The following is a 22,522-nucleotide window of genomic DNA, read 5'->3' as shown; positions in this document are numbered from 1 at the left end:
TGAACTGGATTCGCAATTGCGAGTATGTCCAACCATAAGCTGTAGAATGGAATGTTGTTTTCTTCAGTCAGAAGACTGGTTCAGGCAACTATCCATGCTACTCTGTGTTGTGCGAATCTGTACATCTCCAAATAACTACTGGAACCTACATCTTTCTGAATCTACTTACTGCATTCATCTCTTTGTCTCCTTCTACTATTGTTACCACCCACAGTTCCCTCCAATATTAAATAGGTGATCCCTTGATGTCTCAGAATGTGTCCTGTCAACCGATCCCTTCTTTTGGTAAAGTTTTGCCACAAATTCCTTGTCTCCCCCAATTCTATTCAGTACCTCCTCATTAGTTACGTGATAGACCCATCTAATCTTCAGCATTCTCCTGTAGCACCACATTTTGAAAGCTTCTGTTCTCTTTTTATCTAGACTGTTTATCGCCCATGTTTCACATCCACATATGACTACATTCCAGACAAATACGTTCTTGAAAGACTTCCTAACGGTTAAATCTATCTTCGATGTATACAGATCTCTCTTCTTCAGAACCGCTTTTCTTGTCATTGGCATTCTACATTCTATATCCTCTGTACATTGGCCATAATCAGTTCCTTTGCTGCCCAAGTAGCAAAACTCATTTACTACTTTAATTGTCTCGTTCCCTAATCTAATTCTTTTAGCATCACCTCATTTAATTCTACTACATTGCATTATTGCTGTTTTATTTTGTTGCCGTTCATCTTATGTCCTCCTTTCAAGAAACTGTCCATTCCGTTCAGCTGCTCTTCCTTTTTTATTTTACCCCTGATAACTTCAGAATTTCAACTACAGTATTCCGCTCAACACTGTCAAAAGCTTTCTCTAAGTCCAAAAATGCTATGAATAAATAAATACATAAAAAATTAATAAATAGTTCCTCAAACTATCTTCTAAGATACGTCGTGGGATGAATCCAAACTGATCTTTCCCGATGTCTACTTCTACTAATTTTTCCATTCTTCTGTAAGGAAATCATGTTAGTACTTTGCAACTGTGACTTAAACTGATTGTTCAGTAATTTTCACACCTGAGCTGATTATTCGGTAATTTCCACACCTGTCAGCATCTGCTTTCTTTGGAACTGAAATTACAACATTTTTCCTGAAGTCTGAGGATATTTCCCCTGTCTCATATACCTTCCACACCGGATGGAAGTGTTTTGTCATGGCTGGCTCTCCTTGAGCTATCAGTAGTTCTAACGGAATATCGTCTACTCCCGGGGCCTTGTTTCGACTTAGATCTCTCAGACCTTCGTCAAATTCTTCTCGCAGTATCATAGCTTCCACCTCATCTTCATCTACGTCCACTTCCCTTTCTATAAAATTGCTTTCAATTTCATCTCCTTTGTATAGAGACTATCTGTAGTCCTTCCACCTTTCAGCTTTCCCTTTTTTGCTTAGGATCGGTTTACCATCCGAGCTCTTGATATTCACTTGCTCCAGTAAACCGTTGTATGATACTCTCTCTGAAGCACCCAACAACCTCTGGTTCTTTCAAATTATCGAGGTCCCATCCCTTAATTTTCTACCTTTTTCCCAATTTCTTCGATTTTAATCTACAGTGTATTACCAATAAATTGTGATCATAGTCCACATCTGCCTTACAATTTAAAATGTGGTTCCTCAATCTCTGTCAAACGATTACATAATCAATCTGAAACCTTCTGGTGTCTCCGGATCTCTTCTACGCATACAACCTTCTATTATGATTCTTAAAACAAGTGTTAGAGATGATTAAATTATGTTCTGTGCAAAATTCCACCAGACGGCTTCCTCTTTCATTCCTTTTCCACAGTCCATATTGAACCGTGAATTTACTTTCAAAACCTTTTCTTAAGAATTTACTTTATTTATTAGCGATTCATCAAGAACATTAACACATTTAATCACACTATGTGAGCGTGTGAAACGTCCTCTTTGAAAAATTATACAAGACTGTGCTTAAACTAACACACAATATTTTTAGCGCAACGCAATCTGACTTTCAGAAATCCCTACAAAAGAATGGCCCTGACTATCATTAACCTATACGTTTCACAAATCACTTACCTCACAAAAATCTTCATTACTCGAACTACTGCAATACAGCGAGCGCCACTACTGCCAGCTAAATAAAAGATTCAAACTACGGAAGGCACTAACTACTGATAGGCATAGTTAGCAAATGAAAGATTTTGATAGAGAAAAAACAATGTATTTACCTCAATAGTGTTCAAAAGTCATAATGTATATAGCAGTTCATGATATCAGTATTGCAAATTTCAAAACTTCGCCATCTCTCTCCCCACATCCACCGCTGCTGGCGGCTCACCTCCAGCTGCGCAACGCTACGCGCTGTTCACATCCAGCTGCCGCTGCCCAACACTACAATGGCAGACAACAATGCAAACTAACCACAGACTGCACACAGAATAGCCAGTGATTTTCATACAGAGCTCTACGTGGCGTTACCAATATAAAAACCTAAACAGTCTACTTACATAGCCCCCATGCTCCCCACAAAAAATTTTACAAATTGTTTTGGGCAGTGGCCAATACACATTTGAAAAAAATTTTCATATTTACAGTACGAAAAATATCAAATGCACACATTTATTAATACAATGTTGGTCAAAAGCTAAAATTTTCTCCCAGTCCATAAAGACATTCCTGATCATTCATCACAGTGAAACTGCCGTTTCTTTTCTCAAAGTCTGAGCAGTAAAAGACAATGCACACGGAAGTAGTGGATTTCCATGCAGTCTTGAAGAAGTAGTGTTGTCCTTCCAACAGAAAGACAGTGCTGACTCTTGACAGAGCAAGCCCACAGCAGAGTCATTCGACGTTTTGAAGAAGATTGGTAGGTGGTCATCACAGAGCAGACCCACTGTAGTCCCAGTAGAGATTACGGAATTGGTGGGCCACCAGAGATGCAGACCCACTGCAGTCCTTGTAGAAATAACGATATTGGTGGGCCATCAAAGATTCAGACCCACTGTAGTCCTTGTAGAGACCGCCAGCAGCCATCTGTTGCGACTGTGCAGGTGCACAATCACCATCGAAGAGTCTTGCAGAGAATATAGCAAGTCCATAAACCACCACTTGTGCACTCACAAAGTTTTTTTCTAATTATCTTTAGAACCAGCAATGCTGTTAACCAGTCCCTTGCTGAATTATTAACACATGTGCAAACACTATCAGTCCCTACTTCTCACATATTGTCCATATACTATGACCAACAGAAACGTGTGCAACGAAATGTAACTTACAAGTTACTTAATTTGATGAACTGGTGTCAATTACAATTTTATAACATAAGAATACAATAACAAAGGTACAAAATACATCATTAACACCATAATAACACACATAACATTTGTAGTAATACAGGCTTTACAAAAGAATACAAATAAACATGTACATCAGTGTTACAGATTATGACATAAATAAATAAAATAATGAGAATAGTTTTCGAAACATTAATTTCACACATGAGCATTGAAACAGAACAGAATTAATAATGTGTAAACATCTTTACAAAGTGAATAACATATTATTAATGCAAATTATATTTGATGATTACAGTATTCCTCATCATAGTGAATGTACCTTAGTACTAGAAAAATTCTACAACATAAATCGTATTAGCTAAACACATAAAGAGAGGAAGAACACAAATACCCAAGGGTACACAAACACATAGTGGGATAACACAAGAGGAAAGGGCAGGGTTTGTTTTCAGTCTAACATTTGGTACTGCAGTCCAACCCAAAACTTCATTCCATAGATCTTTCGTCTTATTTCAACATTTGTTTCCACCAAAACATCCTATCCAAGCATGCTTTCTGTATTTATATGTTCACATATTTCTTACCTCATTAATTATTTTCCATTATCTTACTTCATCATTTATTTCCAAGAAAATCCTACCTATACCTGCTTTCTGTACTTCTTTCGTATAAATTCTCAATGCATTTCTTCCAATTCATCGCAACTCATTCTCTTATAGTCTACCCCCTCTTAAGCTAACTTAAATCTACTGAGCTCAGATGCTAAAGTAAGAGACGAGGCAATGCAGCAGCACAAAACAATTAACACAAACAGCAATGAAAAAAATGGAAATTGTCAAAGCAATTGCAATATTACAACTAATATAAGGCAATGAGCAGCAAACAAGAAAAATAAATCAGTAGTAAAACTGGCTTAACAGAGTAATGTAAAGTGAAATTTAGTGGCACTATGCCTGGCAAACAGCAGCAGCAAATGAAATAACTTATATCTAAACATGACACAGCTCAAGCAGAAAAAAATATTACACTAAAGACAACAGTGCAGACAAGGGAAGTGGATATTCACATCTTAATGTCTATGTAATTAAAGTGGTGCACCACAAAAACTAATTCTACAAAAAATTACCAAGTACTTGAAAAGAAAATTATATATGCAGTTACTGTTATTAGTCCCTTCTTATTGTACTTTCCATTCCAAGAGCTTCTTTTTCGAAGAATGTGGATCATAAAATAATTATTTAATAGATCTGTTGACAGAAAGTGTTCACATTAGCAAATGCATTTAATTTTATTTTATGAAAACAATGCTGCAAGATAGCTGAAAACCAGATATCAAATGAAATAAGCAACTATGTACAAAGTAAAGCATAAGAACATCATTCAGTAGTCATGAGGCATTACATAAGTTAGTAGAAATTCTCTCAATTCTCGTAGAAAGACACTTGTCCTCAGGTGTGCAGATGTAAGTATTTTTCCAAGTAATAAGCGTGTCGTATTTGCGATGCTTTCTCTAAAGGAATGTCAATGGCGAAAATAATGGCCTCTTTTTTTTCTACACCTAATGGCTTTCTTTTGTCAGACGACTACCTCTCAGCTGGGCGTCCAAAACGCATTACGTCAAGGTCACTTACATTTCTTACTGAAATATTTACGACAGCAGTTTCTGCTACAGTGGCAGTCTCATATAAAAATATTTCACAGGTCAAGAATTTGCGTTACAAATCTGTAGAGACAAAATCCTATTGACATAACAGAGTCCAAAAAATTTTCGTCGGCATTGTAATACATTCACGCATTTACATACATTTCATAGCTCTTAAAGTACGATTCTTGGTTTCCAACAACCTTTTTCACAAACCAGAGTCCCTAACCACTACTCATTATTCCTTACCTTATTCGTCGACACTTCTTCAATATTTCATCATAACAGATACGTAGCATACTCAAATAACTCATATAGCATCAGCTTATTGATCATAAACATACCTCAGCAGCATAATACACATCGTCGTCGTAATAATAACATCATAACACCTCAGTCAAACCTCAAAATCGTCGTAGTTTCCTCCAATAATTTCAAAACCTAAAAAAAATTCTCTGCTCATGTCAAAAGTGTCATCTGCCTCAAACGTACTTTAAAAATCGTGATCCCATACCAAATATATCATTCAAAGTTCTCATAATATCACAATGGGTCTGAAAAAATATGAACAGTTCACAAAGTACAAACAAAATACAATTTCGTAAGTGTGAAGTTATACAACGGTGTAATTACGTAAACATGTCACTGATGTAGTAAAAAGAAATGTTTGTCTCTCTCAGTTAAATGATCAGATAGCTGTATAATTTATGTGTTAGAGAAATATGGTATTGATGTGTAAAGTTGTATAAGCAAATACCATATTAGCTAGAGCTCCTTGTGCTTGCCAAACACATGGTACACAAAGTAAGCGTGCACTCCCCTGAGGGTTAATGTAATTATACCCTCAGATGTTACAGATTAGAAGAATGGAATTAAATGTATCACGGAAAACCTTTGTATCATTGTACTTCAAATATCTTTAAAAATAAATGTTTTAAGTACAAAATTAATCACTCAAATACGTGTCCTGTAGCGCTAAATGTGCGTCTTGCTGTAAGATAATCTCTGTGGAAGTGTCGTACTTATTGTCCTCTGAAAGCTAAGTTCTGCAGAAGTCAATGTACTTACCTCATGATAAACAAAAGTGAAATGCTTTGCGTATAGATATCTTAGTTATTATGCTTATTGTTGTGATGAAGAAATTACTGTGCTGTAACATATTGTTGTGCTACGGAAAAGGCTGTGTCATTGTAGCTATACCACAAAAGTTACTACTAAAACATGTTTTACTTTCCAGAATAATACAGAAAAACTGTGCAGATATGAAACAGAAACACCGCAAAAGCAACATTGTAAATTGTCACACATTAGTAGCGTCGTGATAAAATCTTGTAGCTGTCACATAAACTAACCACTGTGTCATCTGGTATCTCACAGAAAGTACATTAAATCCAGAATGTATTTTCAAGTAAACCAAAATGTTGCATTAGAATCTCATTAGCAGTACCAGTATACGTTCTAAGTATGTGAGCCTTATAGTCGTTACGTAATCGTGCAACTAACAAGCAAGAATGTACACACACAATAACACTGTGACGTCTGTTCACTATAACAATGCATTCGTAATTCCTGTTTAAATAAGTTCTCTTGGTTCCTGACTGGATAGTTAGTTAGCTTTAAAACATAGTTGCATGTTAACAGTTTGTAAGTGTGACAAAGAGTACTAGTAACATTAAGTGAAAAATTTTATAGCAAAGACTAAATTAAAAAACAGTTTATCTCTCAATAAATGGTTTTACATGTGAAATGTGGTGTAACCCTTTGCTCATCTTAGTAAGCAGAGTTTCAACTTTAATGCAACTATCATGTGGTATACGTCGGTAAAGAATACTGGAATTTTTCTCTAGGTTAGCGTCTATGTTATTTTTCCCTGAGCCAGCGGGCGCACGTGGCTGCCTGCGGTGCGAGCCATTGTCTGTTTCTTTGTTGGCGCGCGTCCTTACTGGGATTAGGAGACCTAACTTCTACAAATTCACCGTGACGAGAGGGCCCTGCCCTGTTTAAATCCCGCCAGTTCTGATGCAGTTCAGGTCTGTCGTTACGATCATATCGTCTGTCGTCATGTCGGTAGATTCCATAGTTTCTTTCTTGTCGGTCACGTGGTGGAGAATTTCTCCCTGAGTCGTAACTGCGCGCTGGACCGTTGCGTCTAAAGTTATTCTGTCTCCCTTGATAATAATTATTTTGGTTCCCATATTGTCTGTTTCTCTGGTTGTCTCTGTGATAGTCATTACCGCGGAGAGGTGTTCTTTTCCTGTAATTATTACTACTCTGCCAACGGTTGTCATACGGGTGGTGTCTGTTTTGGTCATGATTTACGTTATAAGAATAGCCTTCTCATGTATTATTTCTGTCATCGCGGAATTGTGACAGATGTGACCAGTAATTGTTGTGCTCCTGTTTTCGCGTTCCACGATTGTCAGTGTCAATTTCCAGTTCTTGTAACAGTCCCTGAAAAGCTTCAATGTCGTCTTTGCAACGTCCTCCTAAAATAATATGTCGGAAATATTCAGGCAGTTTGATTAAGCAAATGCGGATGAGTTCTGAGGGGCTGTATGGGTTTGAAAGATACTGATTCTTATGCAACATGTCTTCAAAATATTTCATAAGACTGGAAAATTCAGATTGTTCGAAATGTTTCATCATTATGATGCTATGTTTTACTCGGTCTTGTGTAGTTTGAGACCAATATGCTGAGAGGAAGGCATGGTAAAATTCTCCTTCACTGTGACAATCGTGAATGACCGATCGCATTCTTACAGCTGGTTCATTCTCCAAGTAGCCACACATAAATTCTAACCTGTGCTCCAATGACCAGTTGGGAGGGAAACAATGAGAGAATTGATGGAGCCACGCTTGTGGATGAATGTCGTTGGCAGAATTGTTAAACGTTTTGAATTTACGTGTAGTAATGAACAGCTTATAGTCAAAATCATCGTGTCGGGGAGTAGCATGTCGGTCATTGTTACGTCGTTTCAGCGGTTCCATCTCAAAATTCGGTGTACCTTCTTTCATAATTTCCGAAGTGCCCTGAGTTATTATTTTATGGCTGGTCCGTTTTTTTATGTCCCTCTTCCCGTATTGGAGCGCGAGTGGCCTCTGAAATACGTAATTCTTGTATTACCTGTGTCAGCTGATCTTGTACTACCTGGATTTCTCTTTGTTGTTGCGTATTAATTTGATTCTGATTTTGTTTGAATTTCCTAATTTGTTCGCACTCTTCTGTGTCATTAAAGACTACTGGTTTTGTGTCATTCAGATTATCATCTACCTTCGTAGATAAATTATTTAGCTGATCCGAAAGTTCAACTACTTTCTCTGATAATGAACTAATTTCCTCCATGTGTCTTTCTACTGTGTGCTTTAAGTTTTCCTGAGTTTTTGCTAGTTGCGTAACCGAATCGGTAGATGCAATTGAGTCTATTTTAGCTTGCAAGGTCTCATGATTTTCATGAACAACAGTTTGCAGTTCTTTTATGGCTGCTTCGTGATTCTGTAGTGCATTTTCATGACGCGAAAAAATAGGTTGGAAATGCTCACAAATTTGTGTTTTTACGTCATTACAGACTTTTTGACATTTCGATTCAATGTTATGTAACTCAGTAGTTAAATCTTCACGTGTTTGTTCAAGTGTGGTGTCTAACTTCCGAAGATTTTGTTCCATTGTGTCTAACTGTTGCTGTGTTTGTCTCTGGTGTTGTTCCATTGTGTCTAACTTTTGAAGCTTTTGCTGTGTTTGTCTCTGATTTTGTTCCATTGTGTCTAACTTTTGAAGATTTTGTTCCATTGTGTCTAACTTTTGAAGATTTTGTTCCATTGTGTCTAACTGTTGCTGTGTTTGTCTCTGATTTTGTTTCATTTGCTGCATTAATTGCAGTAATAATGTATTAGTGTCTGGAATCTGTTCCTCTATGCATTTTGGCAGTGCATTTGCACCGGCAGCATTCACATTTTGACAAGCAGAAAAAGTGTTTTGACTTGTTTGAGAAAACGGTGAGGCTCCAAAACCTGAATCTACAGTATTTGCAATATTGTGTTCTGTCATTTCGGATTCATGAGGCGAGCTGTTGCCGACCGATCGATCGATAATGCTTCCCTGTTCACTACCTGTTTCACTGTCTACACCATTATTTGACGCCGCTCCATTTCCCTATGCACAGTTACCAAATTACTACTTTGAATATTAGTTAATTCATTACATGGTGGCGTTAACACACTGTTTTCGTCTTCACTGTCATTTCTCAGTTTACTTTGGATCCTAGTATTACGTTTTTCACACGCCATTATTGTCACAATATTTCACACGACAACAAAGAAAAACACTATTTGAAGAGCAACAATAAGAGAACACATTAACATAGCACTGAAAATATTATCTCGTTAATTGCAAGAGCAGCTGTGAAATACTTGGTGCAAATCTACATGCATGCTACAACTGTTATACTGTACAACAATGAAAGACTGCAACTACAAAGGAGATTCTCTCTACAATTATGCACTAGCAATAAACAATAGTTACACTAATTACACAAACTACAAGAAAAAATCAGAAGATTCCAGGTTCGAATCCTGGCAGGGTCGCCATATGAAACGTCCCCTTTGAAAAATTATACAAGACTGTGCTTAAACTAACACACAATATTTTTAGCGCAACGCAATCTGACTTTCAGAAATCCCTACAAAAGAATGGCCCTGACTATCATTAACCTATACGTTTCACAAATCACTTACCTCACAAAAATCTTCATTACTCGAACTACTGCAATACAGCGAGCGCCACTACTGCCAGCTAAATAAAAGATTCAAACTACGGAAGGCACTAACTACTGATAGGCATAGTTAGCAAATGAAAGATTTTGATACAGAACAAACAATGTATTTACCTCAATAGTGTTCAAAAGTCATAATGTATATAGCAGTTCATGATATCTAGTATTGCAAATTTCAAAACTTCGCCATCTCTCTCCCCACATCCACCACTGCTGGTGGCTCTCCTCCAACTGTGCAACGCTACGCGCTGTTCACATCCAGATGCCGCTGCCCAACACTACAATGGCAGACAACAATGCAAACTAGCCACAGACTGCACACAGCACAGCCAGTGATTTTCATACAGAACGCTACGTGGCGTTACCAATATAAAAACCTAAACAGTCTACTTACTCGTGGAAGTAGTTGCCAGTGGGTAACTAATGAAAACAAATCAAATTTCTTTCAACAAATGGAAATTTTATTCCTAAAAGACTTTTTTTTTAGAAACATATTTAAAACTGTAATCCGAAAGCACCTTCAAAATATCAAGTTACAATTTATTCAGAGGCACAAAGAACAAACTTTTTACAGTATGAGCTTTCGAGCTGAGAACCTTGCCGCTCCCTTTTGACACAGCCGTAGTCACGACCGCTCACAACAACCTCAGAAAGAATACACTGGTGCAAATCTGCAACACACCAGATTACTTTAAATTAAAAATTTTAACAACTGACACAAGCACATAAACTATGCACCCCGTAGGAGCGATGGAAATGGTACAAAACACTAACATTAAAAGATTAACTTACCACCGAAGGTGCAACTTCATTTTTTAAAAAGAAAAAGCTCTTACGGTGGAAGGGTGGCAACTTTATATACTAAAATAATCATTTAAATAAAAACCCATGAAATGCAGTCTTACATAAAATATACAAGGTTAGCCAAACATGCTCTACATTACACATATACCGCCTCTCAAAGTAATAGGCAAGATAAAAACAAATTTCAGGAATTCGGCCGTTACACTTCAAGCAATAAATTCGTTAACACCGAATCCGACAAACATGACAGAGGCAGCTATTAACGTATGGCAGATTGACGGGGAGATTACTGAAAAACCCTAAACCGCAGGTTGCTCTAACCCGCCTCCACTCCACAAGGAAAAAACGGACCACCCAATCCGTAAATAACCACCGTCCCGCGGGTGGGCAAACGGAGAATGATGGTGGGACGACCCTAAAACAAAGCGGCTGGTGACCTCCCCAAGAAAACAAGTAGAATTTAACAAGTGAATGAAACAACATATCTCCAATTATTTAACTTCTAATAAACTGCGATTTCTGGCGAAGACCTGGCGCAACACCCCCAACGCTCTCCCGAACCGTCCGCTGCCAGTCGCTTCGACGGACATAGGAAGGCGCGCCGATCTCCCGTCTCACGGTGTCGCAGCTCGCACCGGCCGGACCGATGTCGTGGGTTGACTCCTGTTGCTCTCGTCGGCCGCGAAGCCATTACCCCTCGCTATACGGCGCGGCCCACTGGACTCACGTGGCGACCTCACATGCGCCGACCAACCGACCGATCCAACCGCCAGTGACCGTTGCCTGAGCAAACTCGAGTAGACTGGCGGCCTAACGCGCAGACTCAGATGCAGGAACTCAGTCAGCCCCGACCGGCGGACCACTAGCTGAGTTCTGTTACTGGCGGAGTGGCAAGACTCTCATTTTTCCGGCTATAAAGGTTGATCCAAACGACAGACATACTAGCACTCCGAACAACAGACACACACTAACTGCCGCACAAATGCGAACGAGAGACAGACCAGAGGTGATGAGTGACTGACACAGACTCACTCCAACTGACCAACTGCCACTGGTGAGTTTTTTTTTTTTTTTTCCTTTATTGAATTTCAGTTCCCCCCGAAGGGGGCGGGCTGGCAGCAGCTTAGGACGCCGCTCTGCAGCCTACAGATTTTCTGATAAAGAGCAGGAGAATAAACAATAATAAAAAACAGGCGATAAAATCGGGGACTTAGTGAGTAACAAGGTGAAAAGAAAATGGGGAAATTAAAACAAACAACAGACGGAGGATGAAGCGAATAAAAATACATACGGAGCAGACAGGGGAAACAATAGACAATTAAAAAAACACGGCGACAGTCTGGATTCTGTTCGCAAAGTATATAAAATGCACACCCAGCGACAGCATGGTTTCTGTTCGCAACACAACACTGAATAGTCACTAGAACACAGCACGAAAAAGTCGGCAAAGGTGACACCACAGTCGAGAGCAGGTGGGGGGAAACTGGACAGGAGATGGGAAAACAAAAAGGGGGGGAAAGGAGAGTAAAAGCGAAGGGGGGGGGAACCGGGAAAGGAGCTGATGGAGGATGAGGACCCATAAGAGGGGTGGGGGGCAGACGCAACAGGGAGGGGGGAACTGGTGAGCTTATAGCGCCTCTTAAATGCACGTGAATAGGCAACCTTTCCCCTTTCCCATCAGAGGGAGACACCAAAGCTGGGATTGCCACAGCGGCGCCACCGCCAGCAACGGAGGGTGACTGCTTCACACTACGCGCTGCGACGCGTTCTTCAAAACAGCAATTTTTACCACGGCTCACATATTCACGTATTATTTTTCCTTCTCTTCCTTTTCCTATTATCGAATTCCAGACCCTTATCACGATTAACTTTTCGCCTCCTTTAACTATTTTAATAATTTCTTTTATTTCATCATACATTTCTTCAATTTGCTCATCATCTGAAGAACTAGATGGCATGTAAACTTGTACCACAGTGGTAGACGTGAGCTTTGTGTCTGTCTTGGCTACGATAATGCGCTCACTATGCTGTTCATAGTAGCTTACGCGCATTCCTATTTTGTTATTCGTTATTAAACTATCCCCTGCATTACCCCTACTTGATTTTGTATTTGTAACCCTGTATTACCTGATCAGAAGTTCTTTTCCTCCTGCCACCGAACTTCACTAATTCCGACTACTTGTAACTTCAACCTACACATTTCCCTTTTTAAATTTTCTGAGCTACTTGCCAAATTAAGGGATCTAACATTCCACGCTCCGATCCGTAGAATACCATTTTAGTTTCTCCTGATGACGACATCCTCCTGAGTTGTCCCCGGCCGAAGATGCGCATGGGGGGCTATTTTATCTCCGGAATATTTTACCCGAGAGGACGCTATCATCATTTAACCAAACAGTAGAATGGCATGTCCTCGAGATAATGTGCATTGTGTATTTAAACCGGGCACCTTGAAAGGGAGAGGCTTCGTGCCGCCGTAGCCCTCAGTGGTTCACAACCCCACAACAGGCCACAGCAGTCCACCCATCCGACTGCCGCCCCACACCGAACCCAGGGTTATTGTGGGCTCCAGCACCCAGTGGATCTACCACCCCGAGAACATCTCATACCAGACGAGTGTAACCCCAAATGTTTGCGTGGTAGAGTAACTATGGCGTACGCGTACGTGGAGACAGTGTCTGCGCAGCAATCAGTGACATAGTGTAACTGCGGCGGAAATAGGTGAACCAGTCTGCATTCGCCGAGGTAGATGGCAAACCGCCTTAAGGGGCTCCGGAACGCCCTATACTTGCAATGTTAAAATAACGCTTACAAATTACATCTTTCCTCACAAAGTATTTTAGGTAGGAAGTTGAACTTTTTACAGATTATTTATTGCAATATGGGCTACAACTTAACACAGGGATTTTACAAAATTTTAGTTCAGTTATTAAAGATGATTTTTTTTCAATTGTAATGAAAATTCACAACATTTTTTTGCAATTTTGTATTTATATATTCAAAAATATACAGTTTTTTGGAAAAAGGCTGTGTTAAATTATGCAGAAGGTACTGTGTAACATTTACTGAAAGTTTGAAACAAATATGTTTGGAAGATCCTTAGAAAACATGTAATTAGTATGAGAAAATAAAAGTTTTGGGAATCGAGCGACAAAGATTGGATTAACTTTTTAGTGCATTCCAGGTCCATAGGATGGATTATCTTCATCCTCTGCAAACTCCTCCTCCAGCTTCCTCTTGTTCCTTCTCCTGTTTACTCTTGCTTGTATTTCTAGACTCTTTACAGCCCTGTCTGCAGCCCGAAGGCGTTCCTTGTCTAAAGCAAGCATCGCTCGTACCATGTTAGAATGTTATTATTTACAGTAATAACACATACCTTTGGCTTTCCAACTTTTCTCCTTTTCTTAAAAGCCTTCAGAGAATTTCTAATAACTTTACTTTATTATAGTTCAACAAAACAGAGACTCAAGAAACAGAATTAATTACGAATATTTTCGAGATAACGACAGAGTAAATAAACATGAAACAATCGACAATCACACCAGCGATATATATTGAACCATAACAGGTTAGCCACAACACATACTTTATCTCACATCACTAAAATATACCTGATGAACACGGACGTTAATAATAACACCATTTGACAGCAGTTTAACAGCGCCACAGTGGGTCACGCCCATGTAGAACACATTTCAAAATTTTTTTTTAAATAGTTGTAGTCTTCGGAACTGAATAAATTATATATCTATTAAAAGGTAATAGTCTGCAGATTCAGAAAACGCAAAAAAGTAAAAATTGAACTTTTCATGATTTTGAGCCTTTCCGAAGCCCCTTAAAAACCATCCACAGACTGGCCGGCTGGTTTCCCCTTGCTTTCATCAGTTCGCAGTATCAATCCAGCAAGACAGTTTTGGTTGATGTTACAAGGCCAACAAGCATCCAGACTGTTGCACCTGAAACTACTGAAAAGGTTGCTGAAAACAGAAACCAGTACGTGGTACTGGACAGCAGCTGTTCATCTGAAACACTGTTATCGTCAGGAGTGCACAGGGAAGTGTGACAGGACCGCTCTTGTTCCTTACGTATATTAACGTTCCCTGTGTAATACATTTTTTGACGAATAGCTAGACTGATTCACGAGGCAAGTTTACGCAAATAGTACATAAATATTTCGTGGAAACTGGCTGACCCATGGTGAATTAAAGTCCGCTGAAGCTGTGAAAACGATGCCATCGGCATACACAAATTCAGCTATAGCAAATCCATACAGCACTGAACCTTGAGTAGAATCTGAGTCGGGAGTGGTGGTCTATCGTGTGTCTTGAGAACCAAACGGTCGCGAAGCCGAATCCCGGTCAGCTCGCGGATTTTCATTGTCTTTTAACCTAATATTCACCTGTCAATGAACTGGACGCTTACCAGAAGTTAAAGTTGCAGCGAATTCCGTATTAAACCGTAGGTGACATTTTCCTTGAGCACTTACTGAAGTCGAGTTTGGTAGACCTACAGTCAAGCAATGGCTTGGTAATGATAAGGTCTGGGGATCGAATCTGGAGCGGATTACTGATTTTTATCTCCGTTTGTTAATCTAAAAATCACGTCTATGTGATGTAGTGATTTACTGGAAACGAAACATGTTCCTGATTGAACGTTAAAATTGCACGTTAAACAGTAGCTCGACTTTTCCCGGCTGGAGAATTGGCTGGGTGCAGGGCTTCCCAAGCTCTTCCTCCGACAGAACATAATAGAATCCTAGTACTTTGATGTAGTGCATCTGTTAATTTTGAAGGTTAATAAAATTTTTAAAAAACGAGAAAAACTTGTTTTATTCAGTGACTAGTCCAGTTTTAAAACATAGAAATCAAAATAAAGATTTAAAAATAATTAGTATCGTCAAGATGTCAAAAATATTCCATGTTATTAACCCTCGCAATATCAATTCGTTTCCCATAAATAGCGTACCAACGAGGGGAGGGGAGAGGGCTGCTTTATGACCACCCCAAAGAAAAAATTTAAGAAAGCAATTTATTTGTTGTTGACTTACACCAACAACATATTTATTAAAGTCGTACTGATGTGTAAGTAAGTCATATAAGCTGAAAATATCTTTTAGCACACTCTCAGCAATAACAACCCACTTTTCTCAAGGTGTATTAACAGCGGGTGCATACTGTATCGCAACCGAAAAAAATTAGTAATACATATTTCGTCGTTAGTTGCTGACTACTACTCACGACATACTTTTCACAGAGATATTGACATGCAAGGATGGTCCTGAACTGAAAATTTTCAGCATAACATTAACTGCTGAAGTTATATCTATTCATAAGACTTAAATTTTTGGGTTCAGTGTAACTGAAAATTTTCAAACATTAATGACAAAGGGTAGAAGAATTCGTTAGTAACAATTTATTTTTTTTTAATTTTAAAATTTAAAGCAGATGACTACAACATAACATTTTCAAAAGGTGGGCGTAAAGTACGCACCGCCCCCTTATTACTGCGGGGGTTAATACTTTTTCGCGGAGCACTTATTCACCTACTGCGGTACACCAGGGTTCCACGGAACTCAGCTTTTGAAACCCTGGCTAGGGAGGTGCAAGTCGCCTAAGTGACGTTCAGCTGAAACATCCGCACCAGGATACTGACTCACACATTATTACTACCAGGACCTATACAAAGTGTACGTACGTACATTCTCCTGCTATACTGGTTATAAATTAAGGTCACATGCGGTCTTTTTCTGCCAATATGTGAAGGCTAATCTCACGAGTTACTGAAGGGTTGTTGATAAAGTTTTCACCAGTACTCTGAGGGGAAAAAAAATCTCAAGACCAAAAAGGAGTTATGCAACGTAAACGAAAGTTCGTAGGCGTGTTTCTATTCAGGTTTTTTCGGGTCATTCGCATAAGAGTGGTGATAGTAGCGCAACTATGAAGACACAAATCAGATTTGCTTTAAATAGACGGACGACGGTTCAATCCCGCGTCCGGCCATCCTGATTTAGGTTTTCCGTGATTTCCCTAAATCGCTCCAGGCAAATGCTGGGATGGTTCCTTTCAAAGGGCACGGCCGACTTCATTCCCCATCCTTCCCTACTCCGATGAGACCGATGACCTCGCTGTTTGGTCTCTTCCCCCAAAACAACTCAACTCAACTTTAAATAGACGGCCGTGAGCGTTACTTACCTTTGAGATTGGACGTAGTAAGTTGATGTCTATGAGGCGACAAAGACGCCATTGTCAACGCCTCGATGTGTTTGAACGAAGTTTTGTAATAGGGCTAGGAGAAGCAGGTTGTTCCTTCTGCGATGTCACAGAAATACTTGGCAGGAATGTACGAGGGCAGTTCAATAAGTAATGCAACATATTTTTTTTCTGAAACAGGGGTTGTTTTATTCAGCATTGAAATACACCAGGTTATTCCCCAATCTTTTAGCTACACAACACTATTTTTCAACGTAATCTCCATTCAATGCTACGGCCTTACACCACCTTGAAATGAGGGCCTGTATGCCTGCACGGTACCATTCCACTGGTCGATGTCGGAGCCAATGTCGTACTGCATCAATAACTTCTTCATCATCCGCGTAGTGCCTCCCATGGATTGCGTCCTTCATTGGGCCAAACATATGGAAATCCGACGGTGCGAGATCGGGGCTGTAGGGTGCATGAGGAAGAACAGTCCACTGAAGTTTTGTGAGCTCCTCTCGGGTGCGAAGACTTGTGTGAGGTCTTGCGTTGTCATGAAGAAGGAGAAGTTCGTTCAGATTTTTGTGCCTACGAACACGCTGAAGTCGTTTCTTCAATTTCTGAAGAGTAGCACAATACACTTCAGAGTTGATCGTTTGACCATGGGGAAGGACATCGAACAGAATAACCCCTTCAGCGTCCCAGAAGACTGTAACCATGACTTTACCGGCTGAGGGTATGGCTTTAAACTTTTTCTTGGTAAGGGAGTGGGTGTGGCGCCACTCCATTGATTGCCGTTTTGTTTCAGGTTCGAAGTGATGAACCCATGTTTCATCACCTGTAACAATCTTTGACAAGAAATTGTCACCCTCAGCCACATGACGAGCAAGCAATTCCGCACAGATGGTTCTCCTTTGCTCTTTATGGTGTTCGGTTAGACAACGAGGGACCCAGCGGGAACAAACCTTTGAATATCCCAACTGGTGAACAGTTGTGACAGCACTACCAACAGAGATGTCAAGTTGAGCACTGAGTTGTTTGATGGTGATCCGTCGATCATCTCAAACGAGTGTGTTCGCACGCTCCGCCATTGCAGGAGTCACAGCTGTGCACGGCCGGCCCGCACGCGGGAGATCAGACAGTCTTGCTTGACCTTGCGGCGATGATGACACACGCTTTGCCCAACGACTCACCGTGCTTTTTTCCACTGGCAGATCACCGTAGACATTCTGCAAGCGCCTATGAATATCTGAGATGCCCTGGTTTTCCGCCAAAAGAAACTCGATCACTGCCCGTTGTTTGCAACGCACATCCGTTACAGACGCCATTTTAACAGCTCCGTACAGCGCTGACACTTGTCGGAAGTCAATGAAACTATACGAGACGAAGCGGGAATGTTTGAAAATATTCCACAAGAAATTTCCGGTTTTTTCAACCAAAATTGGCCGAGAAAAAAAATGTGTTGCATTACTTATTGAACTGCCCTCGTAGCTATTGTACTTGACTCAAGAGAATGTACGGTCGCAGGAAGACCGGGCTCCGGACGGTGGCGTAGCACTACCGAGAGGGAAAACCATTGTGTTTGGCGTACGGCTCTGACTCATGTACCGCATCTGCAGGAGGATTTTGAGCAGCAGTTGGCACCGCTGTGACGCAACGAACTGTCACAAATCAGTTACTTCATGGTCAGTCCTGAGCCAGACGCCGTGCTGCGTGCATTCCACTGACGCCAAACCACCGCCGCTTGTGGCTTCAGTGGTGCCAAGCGAGAGCTCACTGGAAAGTACGGTGGGGGCGGTTACCCCAGGCACCTTGACCGCATATGTGCACGTCAATCTGGTGACTCGACCTGTTGTCCTGCCATTCGTGAACAAAATTCCAGGGGTTGTTTCCCAACAGGATAAAGTTCGGCCGGCCGGAGTGGCCAAGCAGTTCTAGGCGCTACGGTCTGGAACCGCGCGACCGCTACGGTCGCAGGTTCTAATCCTGCCTCGGGCATGGAGGTATGTGATGTCATTAGGTTAGTTAGGTTTAAGTAGTTCTAAGTTCTAGGGGACTGATGAACTCAGAAGTTAAGTCTCATAGTGCTCAGAGCCATTTGAACCATTTGATAAAGTTCGCCAACATGCCGATGTTGTGAGCCAACATGATCCACAGTGTCGACATCTTTCCTTGGCCTGTTCGATAACCAGATCTGTCTCCAGTCGAGCACATGTGGGACATCATCAGTCGAGAGCCCCAGCGTCATCCACAAACAGCATCGGTCGTACCTGTTTTGACCGACTAAATGCAACAGGCACTGTCCCACGAGCTAACATCCGGATCTTGTACAACACGATGCATGCATGTTTGCATGCTTGCATTCAACATTGTCTGTTACACCGGTTATTAATGTACCAGCCTTTTACATTTGCAATTGGTAATCTCGCGCTTCCTTTAATCTCTGATCCTGAAGTTTTAATAACGTAATGTTAACTAAACACATGTATTCCAGAAATTTATTTACCATGGATTAATTACTTTTTGGTGCTACAATTTTTTCCGTAGCTTAGATACATTGACCCAAGATGCGGGTCCTCTATAAAATATATTTGGTACAGATTGGCTGAACTGCGAGGAATTGGCGTATCTGTACGTGGAGGCTACTTTCAGGAACTACTGCAGGAATTTTTATACTCGTGGCATATTGGCGCGCCGACCGATGTGGCCGAGCGGTTCCACCCGCTTCAGTCCGGAACCACGCTGCTGCTGCGGTCGCAGCTTCGAATCCTGCCTCGGGCATGGATGTGTGTGATGTCCTTATGTTAGTTCTAGGGGACTGATGACCTCAGATGGTAAGTCCCATAGTGTTTAGAGCCATTTGAACCATACTGGCGCTACCACCGCGCTGACAAATGAACGGCAGCGACGGCGTTTGACGCACATCTCGCGTTGTTAGCTCGTTGCGGATGGGCAGTCCGGTCACGCCTTTGGGCGTTGCAGCACACTGGCAAGTGTCATTTAGTGCTTAAATCGTTAACTTTACATGGAACTGGTAATTTTCAGCTACCTACCGTCGTTCTGCGATTTTTAATCATAACTCTGCACCGTGCCCCGTAAACTAAATTACCACGCCGATCGTTGATACTTGGTGCTACCCAAGGGGAGGCGGGGGTGGGTCGCCAGTTCACTATGTACCACGGCTGATCAACAAAGACTGACACAGACTGTTTTTTGTCACAGATGTTTATTACTGCATTTGAATATCTACAAGATCCATTTCAGAGTACTCCCGTCCGACTTGAATGCACTTTTTACAGCACCTCTGCCAGTCCTCAAACACACGGTGCTGGCCATTCTTTGTCAGGTCCTTGAGAATCGCCTCAGATTTCTTGAGCACTGCTTGAGAGTTCTAAAATCGAATGCCCCTAAGCTTTGTCTTTAGTGATGCGAATGACGGAGAGAGAGAGAGAGAGAGAGAGAGAGAGAGAGAGAGCACAGGGTGCCGGAGCTATAAGGCGAATGCACTTCACAGGTAACGCCAAACTGAGTCAGAAACTACACGACGTGCTTTGCGACGTTTCCGACGTGAGGCCGCACATTATCATGATGAAGTCGTCACCTAGACGAGAAACTTCTGGTCGTTACCTTGCAATGCCCTTCCTCAGTTAAGCCAATACTGATGTGTACCATGCTGATGTATTTCCATGGCAGTCAAAACAACTCATCACCATCACCATCTGCTACGGTCGCAGGTTCGAATCCTGCTTCGGGCATGGATGTGCGTGATGTCCTTAGGTTGGTTAGGTTTAAGTAGTTCTAAGTTCTAGGGGACTGATGACCACAGATGTTAAGTCCCATAGTGCTCAGAGCCATTTGAACCATTTTTGAACCATCACCATCGTTGCAGATAGACAAGCTTTCCCCTTTTTTAGTGTTAGAGAGCCTGGCGATCTCCACACTGTGCTGGCTCATTTTCCTTCAGGATCGTAGTGGTGCTGCCATGACTCATCACCGGTGATAACCGATACCAGAAACGCATCACCTTCATCAGCAAAGAGACGCAACACTCCACGTCTTGCCTCCATTCGCACAACCTTTCGTTCGGCAGTCAACATACGTGGCACCCAACGGGAGCAAATACGGCTGATATAGAGGTTGTTGGGAATGCAGAAGGACGATGTAGGTTTTCTTCAGTCAGAAAGATTCCCAATAATTAGTAATAAAGTGGTATTTATTAAATATGAAGAAATACCTAACTTCAATCATCCTGTTGTGAAATTTCCAGCATAATTCGATGTTTGAAATTATTGCACAGTCCTCTAAAATATTCAAGTTCTATCAGTGTGCCTCTGAGTGATACCTACGTAGAACTGACCCACGAGACCTAAGTCTCTGAGACGACGGACGAACACTGTAGCTTGTAGACTCGGCGGTAACTGAAGACTGTACACGACTCGGCATAGTGTAGAGAACTGTTCGCCGTTGCTAAGTGCTCCAATATTTAACGAGGCATCGACGAATCGCTTTCCATACTCGTCATACCGACGGGTTGGCTGCGGCTCCTGGCCGTTCTCGGTTTAGTTCTTATTGCCAACCCATATAGCTACTGCGCTACAAGTGTTCCAAGCGCGTCTTATCGATTGTGGTGCGGTACTCTCTGGAGCTGTGAGCACCGTCACCACGGAGGTGATCATGCATAATCGTAAATACACTGCCATATGAAATTTTCAACACTTCACTAACATTACTTAACGTTATACACCGGTACTCACGGACAATCGCAGTAGCTGTTTTGATACTGACTTCAGTCACAGCAGAAGCCGAAACGTTTGGCCCACACTGCTTAAACACTGTCGAGTCGTCTTTCTTTGAAGACCTTGTACCACCTAAACACTGTTGCAGGAGGTAGTGCAGCTTTTCGTACGTTCCAGTGACTGTTTGGTTTAAACGAACACAGAAATTTATTGCGCCGTAATTCTCCTCTCACGTCACTTCCATTCTCTGGTATGTGAAATGCAAAGAGCGTCTACAAAATAGACCATAACGACCAGCCTAGCGATACGAGAGTGCTGCCGCCTACGGACAATACGTATAAAACCCCGCTCTTTTCATATATTCATCGTACAGATGGGAAACTTGTAGGAACCTACAGGAAAAAATAAGTCTTTGTTTATCAGCCCTGGTAAATAAACGAACTGACGGAAACGCTGACTGAATGCTGACGACGCTCGTAATTAAACTGTTCCGCGACACTCTTCTTCTTTAGTATGTAACTCAACACACTAAAAAAAAATGCAAATGTGTGTGAAATCTTATGGGACTTAACTGCTAAGGTCATCAGTCCCTAAGCTTACACACTACTTAACCTAAATTATCCTAAGGACAAACACACACACCCATGCCCGAGGGAAGACTCGAACCTCCGCCCGGATCAGCCGCACAGTCCATGACTGCAGCGCCCTAGACCACTTGGCTAATCCCGGGCGGTTCATCAAATAAAGATACTATCCGGTCCACCTACACTTCTTTCAGATCGCGAAGTTTTGCTTTTATTTATAGTTAAAAACAGTAAAGGATTATTTTTGTTACTATGTTCAAATATAAGCACATAAAATAAGTAGTAAACTGAAAATTAAAACAATAAAAACTGTGCAAAACTGTTTTTCTTACATTTTGATAAGATGTTTGAAATTATTATTGTTGTTATTATTATTATTTCTATAATTTCTGATGATAATTTGAGAACATCTTTGGATAAATTATGCATTATATTAATTACAAATGACTGTCTTCGGATGCATCGATCGACATGTTATAACGTTTTTCCTCT

This window comes from Schistocerca cancellata, chromosome 7, assembly GCF_023864275.1.
Source record: "Schistocerca cancellata isolate TAMUIC-IGC-003103 chromosome 7, iqSchCanc2.1, whole genome shotgun sequence".
NCBI classification, from domain to species: Eukaryota; Metazoa; Arthropoda; class Insecta; order Orthoptera; family Acrididae; genus Schistocerca; species Schistocerca cancellata.
The sequence above is the reverse complement of the archived record's forward strand: the minus strand, read 5'-3'. Positions refer to the sequence as shown.